Consider the following 11,412-nt stretch of genomic DNA (forward strand, 5'->3'; position numbering starts at 1 on the left):
ATGATACTGAAAAACACTTCTATAAGAAATAACTTTAACCCATAGTTTGGTAATAATAAAGAAATAGGCAATGAATTAAATCCAGAGACAATTATGCTGCATCTAATATGACAATAAATAATTATGAAAACAGAAAAGATAATTGAGTTGCCTACCTGTGACACGTAATTAACCGCCAAAATTCTTCTTCAAGTTGGAATCCACACGCGAAGATGTTGACTACGAGGTTCGGTCTGACTCTGATGTGTCCGACACGGATTTGTAATGTGGCTATTCTTTAATAAGACAGAGCGTCAAACATTAATCCGGTTGTCATCATAGAACAATTCTGTCACTGTTATCACATCTCTCTGTCTCTCTCTCTCTCTCTCACTCTCACTGTCACTCTCATTCTCTCTCTCTATCTCTCTCGCTCTCTCTCTCTCTTTCTATTTCTCCCTGACTCCCTCTTAAAGGGGCCGTTGTGTGATGTGTTGTCCCTCCCTCTTAAAGGGGCCGTTGTGTGATGTGTTGTCCCTCCCTCTTAAAGGGCCCATTGTGTGATGTGTTGTCCCTCCCTTGTGGAAAAGATGAGACCCTCCTGTACAGATTTGGTGTTTACACATTTTTGTTTCCGCCATAAATAAACATTGAGAGGAAAATAGAATGTAGGCTAAATCAAATAATCCAAGAGTATTGATTGTGCTATTGATTATTAGTCGTAATAGCCATCTACCTGGTCAGTCCACCAGTCATGACTTGACCTGAAAGAAAAGTTTAGATGAGTCTTCAGGTAAATCCTAAGCTGCTGCTGCCACTAAAACACAAGCAGGTCGTGCTGAGTGACTGTGAAAAACACAGATCGATGAATGGGCAGACTCACAGGCAGGCAGGAGGAACATTAAAGGAGAGGAAATGCCGCCTCTCTTCCCCGTCCTTTATCACACTCCATCCATCCATCACTCTTATCGATGAGGAATATGACACAATGTTGTTTGACCCTGTCTGGAACAGTAGATAACCATATGTAGTACAGACAAGCTTGTTGCTGACTTGTTGTACATTCATAAACAATATACACACACACACACACACACACACACACACACACACACACACACACACACACACACACACACACACACACACACACACACACACACACACACACACACACACACACACACACACACATACATATAGTGGAGTCAGAAATGATTGACACCCTTGATATAGATGAGCAATAATGACTGTATGAAATAATAATTCAAATACTGAGCTATATTGTATGCTACATTTGTTTTGGGGGAAATTGAATTTATTTGTAAAAAATCTATCACCAGCACCACACAGCATCCATCTGCACCCCATGGTTTAAGACGGTAATCTCATTCCCAGACACTTCCTCCTAACGCACAATAGCCTAGGGACGAGGTTATGGTTGAAGTAGCCACGCACACATTTAGATCAGAGTAGAGTATTTTGTGACAGACGTAACAATCGAGCAGCTGGCCAGCACACGTGAGATTTAGTTCTGGGTGCTGAGATGATGCAGAATATATGTGTACAAACAGGAAACACTCACCACAGGGGTCTCCCCAGGGGAAAGGACTCGACTGGCTGACTGCTACAGTGACCCATATTTCAATCTCCTCCTACCTGACATCCTCCCTCTCCTACCTGGCATCCTCCCTCTCCTACCTGACATCCTCCCTCTCCTACATGACATCCTCCCTCTCCTACCTGACATCCTCCCTCTCCTACCTGGCATCCTCCCTCCCCTACCTGGCATCCTCCCTCTCCTACATGACATCCTCCCTCTCCTACCTGACATCCTCCCTCTCCTACCTGACATCCTCCCTCTCCTACCTGGCATCATCCCTCTCCTACCTGGCATCCTCCCTCTCCTACCTGGCATCCTCCCTCTCCTACCTGGCATCCTCCCTCTCCTACCTGGCATCCTCCCTCTCCTACCTGACATCCTCCCTCTCCTACCTGACATCCTCCCTCTCCTACCTGGCATCCTCCCTCTCCTACCTGGCATCCTCCCTCTCCTACCTGGCATCCTCCCTCTCCTACCTGGCATCCTCCCTCTCCTACCTGGCATCCTCCCTCTCCTACCTGGCATCGTCCCTCTCCTACATGACATCCTCCCTCTCCTACCTGACATCCTCCCTCTCCTACCTGACATCCTCCCTCTCCTACCTGGCATCCTCCCTCTCCTACCTGGCATCCTCCCTCTCCCACCTGGCATCCTCCCTCTCCTACCTGGCATCCTTCCTCTCCTACCTGACATCCTCCCTCTCCTACCTGGCATCCTCCCTCTCCTACCTGGCATCCTCCCTCTCCCACCTGGCATCCTCCCTCTCCTACCTGGCATCCTCCCTCTCCTACATGACATCCTCCCTCTCCTACCTGACATCCTCCCTCTCCTACCTGGCATCCTCCCTCTCCTACCTGACATCCTCCCTCTCCTACATGACATCCTCCCTCTCCTACCTGGCATCCTCCCTCTCCTACCTGTCCAACAGCCATCAACAGATTTAAAACTATACATTTTTTATATATAATATATGTGATATCCTTGGGGGTTTTCTCCTCTTCCCAAGTAAACCTTAATATTAACATTCAATAGGATATCATAGAAACTGCATAATCTCAGAATCCAGACCCAAATCTGTCAGGAGAGACTCAAACACACAACCTGTCCTCTTCCTACTAGGTTCCAACATTGATGTATGTAACATGTATGTCTAGGGTTCCTGTTGCCAAACATCTCTGGTTTGGTCTTCCCATAATTGGTCTTCGCCTCCTGTCAAGCTATTCAATGAGATGTTATAATGATTTAATTTAATACATGTTTTTTAATATATGTAAACTAGGTTGGAAAAACCCAGTTGAAAATGGCACTGCCAAAACAAACAAATAATTTAAAGTGAAGTGCATCTCCCGGATTATAACGGCCCTGCTTTCCCACCTACAGTGCAACCGATAAAGGTGTAGTGTTGTTTGTGCTGTGGCAGGTGTGAACTGGTCACAGTGAGAAACAGGTTGTTCGATGAAACATTCAGTAGAACTCAGTGGGAAATCTGAGTAGTTCACTCTCTGGAACAATAACAACCCTCTCTCAACACTCCCTCTCTCAACCCTCTCACATACAGCTGATGTGTTGTGCATTGAAGTACACAAGCGCAGGGAAGAGGTGAGAGGAGGATAGAGCATGATGAGAGAAGGAATACAACGTGGCTGCTATGAAAGTGAACTGTGTTTATGCATGATCAGGGGTGTATTCATTACGCCGATTCTGTTGAAAAACATGTCTTAAACAGAAGCAAACGGAACAAAACAGGGATCAACATACCTGAATTTGTGCAATAGAAACTCTCATTTGCAATTGTTGGACTGATGATTACAGCCTAGATCAGCTAGATGCAGGCAAGAGTGTGCAAGGTGGTATTGAATGTGTGTCACTGTCTGTCCATGTATCACTGTCTGTCACCTCATATTTGTCTCTCGACCTCTGTGCACCTACGTTGTAAACTTTCATTCATAGGCTAGGTTGTAGCAACCTCGTGATGGGTATAGGGCACATGTTTGTATCATGTAGTAGTCTAAACCTATCGCTGTTACATTGAACTGAGTGTATGGAATATGAATGACAGTCATCCAATATGATGTAATAGAAATAAGGCCAAGCTCATGAAAAAAAATAAAAACGTCCTCCCTCATCTTAAACGGCACTGGCCGCCACTGGTCATCCACCCAGTCACTCTCTTCAAACTAGATCATTAGATGGATTCGGGGAGAAAGAAAGAGAGATAAACCGTTTGATAGGAAGGAAGGACTGTGTCAAACTGCATAGCATTGATTGGGCCGAGCCAATTTAAAAAAAAAAGGGAATGTTCATGTCCGTCAAAACGTTGCCGCTGTATCCCTGTTTCGTAACCATGTTTGTGGGCAGTACTTAAATTATATATTTTTGGTCCAACAACTTCTCTGGATATGTGTAAACCTCCCGTCCTTTCCTTGATTGGATTGAGACCTTGGCTTTGGCCCAAAATAAATGAGAGTCTCACACCTGAATGACAACACCACTAAAATGTTTTTCTGTGTGGGCAAAGCCTTTTTTATTTTTTTTATTTTTATTTATTTATCTGTTATTTTACCAGGTAAGTTGACTGAGAACACGTTCTCATTTGCAGCAACAACCTGGGGAATAGTTACAGGGGAGAGGAGGGGGATGAATGAGCCAATCATAAACTGGGGATTATTAGGTGACCGTGATGGTTGAGGGTCAGATTGGGAATTTAGCCAGGACACCGGGGTTAACACCCCTACTCTTACGATAAGTGCCATGGGATCTTTAATGACCTCAGAGAGTCAGGACACCCATTTAACGTCCCATCCGAAAGACGACACCCTACACAGAGCAGTGTCCCCAATCACTGTTCTGGGGCATTGGGATCTTTGTTAAGACCAGAGGAAAGAGTGCCTCCTACTGGCCCTCCAACACCACTTCCAGCAGCATCTGGTCTCCCATCCAGGGACTGGCCAGGACCAACCCTGCTTAGCTTCAGAAGCAAGCCAGCAGTGGTATGCAGGGTGGTATGCTTTTACACTTTAACTAAAAGAGTCAGCACATTAAACGTCTGTCACATAGCTCTTGAGAGACGTTCGGTTCCCCCAAGAGTGTAATGTATAATTGGAACACTGGCTCTACGAATCATGTGCTTTATTATTGCTTTCTCATTAAGTAGAAACGGGCTTGCCCCGCCCACCTGAGGATGCACTATATAAGGAAGTTGAAATTATTTCTACTTTTACTTTTTTGATATTTAAGTACGTTTAAAACCAAATACTTTTAGACTTTTACTCAAGTAGTATTTTAGTGGGTGACTTTCACTTTTACTTGAGTCATCTTCTCTTAAAAAGGTATCTTTACTTTTACTCAAGTATGACAATGAAGTACTTTTTCCACCAGCGTCTATTTCATGTGTTTGAGGGCAAAATCCACTTGTCACTTAAATCTCGCTGGATTGATAGCTTTCATTTTAATCCTGCGACTCTTTCATACTCTTGCGGATGTCCAGAGAGGGCATATGAATAAAAAAAAATAATCCCTCGTTTTGTCGAGATCACGAGATAAACTCTATTGATAGAAGGGGACGTATTGATCACAGGAGGTTGGTGGCAACTTAATTATGGGAGGACGAGCTCGTGGTAATGACTGGAGCGGAATAAGTGGAATGGTATCAAATACATCAAACACACGGCGTCCATGTGGTTGATGCCATTCCAGTAGCTCCCTTCTGGCCATTGTTATGAGCCGTCCTCCCCTCAAGAGCCTCCTGTGGTATTGATGATAGGTCAACGGCAGTGTTCATAGTGAACCAGAGGCAGTAGAACTCCTCGAACACCTTTAACTAGAGCCCATCTGTTATAGCAGTCATTTGCTAATCACAGGAGGTTGGTGGTACCTTAATTAGGGAGGATGAGCTCGTGGTAACAGCTGGAGCGGAATAGGTGGAAGGGTTATTCAAACGCATTATTCCTTTGTGTTTGATGCCATTCCATGTACTCTGTTCCGGCCATTATTATGAGCTATCCTCCACTTAGCAGCCTCCACTGGTCCTAGAGGCCTGGGCCATCTTTATCAATGGCAAACTGAGGAATTACACATTCCAAACAAACCGTACGTGTTAAGAGCACGTGTCTGACACGTGATAAACTGGATGAACTGCGGAGCTGTCCTAAAGCACCACAACATTTTGCCCACCATTTTGTGTCTGAAATGACAAATAAACTGTAGTCTTCATGAATGGTTGGGAGTATTTATAAACCACAACACCTCACCTGTTTTATTTGTATGTACTACTAGTTAACTGTTGTTTGTGAATGTGTTTTTTGCTTCTATTGACAGAACCTCCCTATTAAAACTATTAAAGAGATTAAAATAATATTTTATAGGTAGTCTGATCAACTTTGGTCAACTTTCATTGGTAGTGTGCAACGACAGAGCTCAATGTTATATTTTATTGCACTGAACATTCCACATTCAACCCGTTTAAAAGTAGAATAGCAAATTGGATTGGAGCCAAAACTGGAAGCCATCTATAACAGACAGAAATAATGCCATTTCTATCTGGGTTAATCCCAGACCCTGACCCAAATGGATGTGCTGATCCACCATGGGCTCGGCCGCCTCAGCCATACTGTCAATCTATCTTCACTAAGCCCACCCCTATTTATAGAGGTTATCTAGTGATCTCGACAAAAAAAACGACTTCTGTTTAAAGAAGAAAAATTAAAATTATGTTGTGATCGACAAGACAAAGGGAATCTTTTTTTTAATTTATTTATGTCTTTGTAGGACTTCTGTATAATCATGCCTGTGCTTGTCGCTGTTCCAGTCAATGTTACGACTGCGGAAATGTTTTTAATGACCTGTCAAACACACTCCGGTAATGGCCGAATGGGGAATCACTACGTTGTATTTCGTTGCATCTATAAGAAGTTTACAGCTTCATCAGGGACTTTATGCATCGTCTCAACACTTACATCACAAGGAAGAGAAGTGAGAGAACCTTATTTTGATGGTTGTTAGTTTTTGGTGGAAGTTAAAAAAGTTCAAGTTTCATACATTGAAATGTTTAGAAATGAGATGCGCTGAAATGAAAGCAACTTCTGGAAAATGAACGCTTGGATTATAGTGATATTATTTTAGATCTCTTAAAGTACGTATAGATCTCATGTAAAGTACGTAGAGAAAGGTGTAATCTAGAGCCAAACTGTTGATTTTTAATCTGAGAGTATCCTGATACTGACACACTTGTTGAATTATGCAACAGAATGTGACAACAGTAATTAACGAGGCCGTCCAGTGGAGGTGAGTACAGGAACGAGGCAGTCCAGTGGAGGTGAGTACAGGAACGAGGCAGTCCAGTGGAGGTGAGTACAGGAACGAGGCAGTCCAGTGGAGGTGAGTACAGGAACGAGGCAGTCCAGTGGAGGTGAGTGCAGGAACGAGGCAGTCCAGTGGAAGTGAGCGCAGGAACGAAGCAGTCCAGTGGAGGTGAGTGCAGGAACGAGGCAGTCCAGTGGAGGTGAGCGCAGGAACGAGGCAGTCCAGTGGAGGTGAGCGCAGGAACGAGGCAGTCCAGTGGAGGTGAGCGCAGGAACGAGGCAGTCCAGTGGAGGTGAGTGCAGGAACGAGGCAGTCCAGTGGAGGTGAGTGCAGGAACGAGGCAGTCCAGTGGAGAAGAGCGCAGGAACGAGACAGTCCAGTGGAGCTGAGTGCAGGAACGAGGCAGTCCAGTGGAGGTGGGTGCAGGAACGAGGCAGTCCAGTGGAGGAGAGTGCAGGAACGAGGCAGTCCAGTGGAGGTGAGTGCAGGAACGAGACAGTCCAGTGGAGCTGAGTGCAGGAACGAGGCAGTCCAGTGGAGGTGGGTGCAGGAACGAGGCAGTCCAGTGGAGGAGAGTGCAGGAACGAGGCAGTCCAGTGGAGGTGAGTGCAGGAACGAGGCAGTCTAGTGGAGGTGAGTGCAGGAACGAGGCAGTCCAGTGGAGGTGAGTGCAGGAACAAGGCAGTCTAGTGGAGGTGAGTGCAGGAACGAGGCAGTCCAGTGGAGGTGAGTGCAGGAACGAGGCAGTCCAGTGGAGGTGAGTGCAGGAACGAGGCAGTCTAGTGGAGGTGAGTGCAGGAACGAGGCAGTCCAGTGGAGGTGAGTGCAGGAACGAGGCAGTCCAGTGGAGGTGAGTGCAGGTAGGCCTAGACAGAGCAATTTTTTTGTGGTTGCCGTCCTGTTCCACCCCTTTATTTAAATATATGTATATATGAAAATACACCCAGTGTATTTACGCAAATGAGGAACATGTAATTTTATTTATTTTAACACAACATAAAAATGATCTGATACCATTAGAAAATGTATGAGTGCATAAAAAAGTATGAAATTTGACACATTGAATACCTCAATTACAACCAAAATCCCTGAACTCTGTCCTTTAACTATACATTCATGTACATACTACCTCAATGGGCTGACCAACCAGTGCTCCCGCACATTGGCTAACTGGGCTATCTGCATTGTGTCCCACCACCCGCCAACCCCTATTTTATGCTACTGCTACTCTCTGTTCATCATATATGCATAGTCACTTTAACCATATGTACATGTACATACTACCTCAATCAGCCTGACTAACCGGTGTCTGTATGTAGCCTCGCTACTTTTATAGCCTCGCTACTGTATATAGCCTGTCTTTTTTACTGTTTTATTTCTTTACCTACCTTTTGTTCACCTAACACCTTTTTTGCACTATTGGTTAGAGCCTGTAAGTAAGCATTTCACTGTAAGGTCTACACCTGTTGTATTCAGCGCACGTGACAAATAAACTTTGATTTGATTTACCAGTAAAATGTTTTATATACTATGATTCAGTCAATATCTGATGGATCTTCATCCAACTGTTGCATTTATTAGAATAGTTTTTAAAACGTTTTAACAATTTTGATGCCCGTTGCTACGTTAAGCATCTGTTTTAGCCTGCAAAGGAAAAGAGCTTGGTATGAAATGAAAGACCCTTGGATCATCGTTGCTCACCTTTACTAAATTACACCATCTCCATCTCAGAGTAGGATCTACACAGAGCAATTCCTTTAACGTACAGAGAGAGGGAGGAAGGGAGAGACATAGGGAGTGAGGGAAGGACAGAGGGAGTGAGAGACAGGGAGGGAGGGAGAGACAGGGAGTGAGGGAGAGACAGAGGGAGTGAGGGAGAGAGAGGGAGTGAGGGAGAGAGAGGGAGAGACAGGGAGTGAGGGAGAGACAGGGAGTGAGGGAGAGACAGAGGGAGTGAGGGAGAGAGAGAGTGAGGGAGAGACAGAGGGAGAGACAGAGAGTGAGGGAGAGACAGAGGGAGTGAGGGAGTACAGGGAGTGAGGGAGAGACAGAGAGTGAGGGAGAGACAGGGAGTGAGGGAGGGACAGAGGGAGTAGCACATGGAGCAGTGGTGGTAAGAGAGAGCCTTGAGACAGACAGCAAAACAATAGCTGACGTACATGAATGAATGAGCAGTGTGAAGGACAATTAAATGAACTAACTACATCACACTGGAGAACATTGACAGACATAATTAAGAACAAATGAGCTAATTTTGTTATGACAGTGACATCAGAAACCAGGGACGGAGGAGGAGGGAGGAAGTAGTGAGGGATAGAGGATGGAGAGAACAGAGGAAAAGAAGGGTAATAAAGAAGAAAGACAGATGGGGTGTCTGAATGTAGGCGAAAGAAACAGCGCAGGATTGGCAGGGGAGAGGGAGAGAGAGAGAAAGAGAGAGAGCGAAAGAGGGAGGGAGGGAGAGAAAAAGAGGGAGGGGGGAGAGAGGGAGAGGGGGAGAGAGATGGAGTAGATACAGACTCAGTGAGCATAGCCTTGCTATTGAGAAAGGTCGCCGTAGGCAGACCTGGCTCTCAAGAGAAGACAGGCTTGGTGCACACTGCCCACAAAATGAGGTGGAAACTGAGCTGCAGTTCCTAACCTGCTGCCAAATGTATGACCATATTAGAGACACATATTTCCCTCAGATTACACAGATCCACAAAGAATTTGAAAACAAACCAAATTTTAATAAACTCCCATATCTATTGGGTGAAATACCACAGTGTGCCATCACAGCAGCAAGATTTGTGACCTGTTGCCACAAGTAAAGGGGAACCAGTGAAGAACAAACACCATTGTAAATACAACCCATATTTATGTTTATTCATTTTCCCTTTTGTACTTTAACTATTTGCACATAATATAACATTTGAAATGTCTTTATTATTTTGGAACTTCTGTTAGTGTAATGTTTACTGTTGATTTGTATTGTTTATTTCACTTTTGATTATTGTCTATTTCACTTGCTTTGGCAATGTAAACATATATTTCCCATGCCAATAAAGCCCTTAAATGAAAATGTAATTGAGAGAGAGCGAGAGAGAAATAGCTGCTCCCGTTGTCACGGCACTATGTTATGAGAAGAACCTCTCGGGTCATTGGGAAATTATTTTCTGAGAATTAATCTATCATGGCTGATTATGGATGTGAGAGAGGGAAGAAGCTTAAGAAAATGACAAAGAGTCTGGCCTTGGCCTGTATAGTTCATCTAAGGGACGAGGCTGGAGGACAGAGGGTCTTGAGAAGAGGAGAGTCCGGCCTCGGCCTGCACGAGGCTTGAGAAGAGAGGGTCTTGAGAAGAGGAGAGTCCGGCCTCGGCCTGCACGAGGCTTGAGAAGAGAGGGTCTTGAGAAGGGGAGAGTCCGGCCTCGGCCTGCACGAGGCTTGAGAAGAGAGGGTCTTGAGAAGAGGAGAGTCCGGCCTCGGCCTGCACGAGGCTTGAGAAGAGAGGGTCTTGAGAAGAGGAGAGTCCGGCCTCGGCCTGTATAATCTGTAATAGCCTCTTGAGACGACGAAACATTGAGTAGCTGGCTAGACTCACGTGAGATTTGGTTCTGGACTGCAGAAATGTGTATTGTCTGTACCGTCTATGGTGCCAGTATTAATACCAGTAGTATGGAGGAAGGGTGACTATGGTCCCTGTGTTAATACCAGCAGTATGGAGGGAGGGTGACTATGGTCCCCGTGTTAATACCAGCAGTATGGAGGGAGGGTGACTATGGTCCCAGTGTTAATACCAGCAGTATGGAGGGAGGGTGACTATGGTCCCAGTGTTAATACCAGCAGTATGGAGGGAGGGTGACTATGGTCCCAGTGTTAATACCAGCAGTATGGAGGGAGGGTGACTATGGTCCCAGTATTAATACCAGCAGTATGGAGGGAGGGTGACTATGGTCCCCGTGTTAATACCAGCAGTATGGAGGGAGGGTGACTATGGTCCCCGTGTTAATACCAGCAGTATGGAGGGAGGGTGACTATGGTCCCAGTGTTAATACCAGCAGTATGGAGGGAGGGTGACTATGGTCCCAGTGTTAATACCAGCAGTATGGAGGGAGGGTGACTATGGTCCCAGTGTTAATACCAGCAGTATGGAGGGAGGGTGACTATGGTCCCAGTATTAATACCAGCAGTATGGAGGGAGGGTGACTATGGTCCCAGTGTTAATACCAGCAGTATGGAGGGAGGGTGACTATGGTCCCAGTGTTAATACCAGCAGTATGGAGGGAGGGTGACTATGGTCCCAGTATTAATACCAGCAGTATGGAGGGAGGGTGACTATGGTCCCAGTGTTAACACCAGCAGTATGGAGGGAGGGTGACTATGGTCCCAGTGTTAATACCAGCAGTATGGAGGGAGGGTGACTATGGTCCCAGTGTTAATACCAGCAGTATGGAGGGAGGGTGACTATGGTCCCAGTGTTAATACCAGCAGTATGGAGGGAGGGTGACTATGGTCCCAGTATGGAGTGTGAAAGGAAAGGATCACCG

At 45.5% G+C, this 11,412-nt stretch overlaps 1 protein-coding gene across 1 annotated transcript in view; it reads right to left on the minus strand.

The window, feature by feature from the left end:
* LOC139553500 (leucine-rich repeat-containing protein 3-like) overlaps positions 1-423 on the minus strand; it is a 16,588-nt gene extending 16,165 nt beyond the window's left edge. The window contains exon 1 of the mRNA XM_071365913.1: positions 156-423. The gene's annotated coding sequence lies outside the window, so the exon portion shown is untranslated. The remainder of the gene's footprint in view (positions 1-155) is intronic.
* Between the last annotated feature and the right edge of the window lie 10,989 nt (positions 424-11,412).

Source organism: Salvelinus alpinus, chromosome 2 (assembly GCF_045679555.1).
Source record: "Salvelinus alpinus chromosome 2, SLU_Salpinus.1, whole genome shotgun sequence".
Classification (NCBI taxonomy): Eukaryota; Metazoa; Chordata; class Actinopteri; order Salmoniformes; family Salmonidae; genus Salvelinus; species Salvelinus alpinus.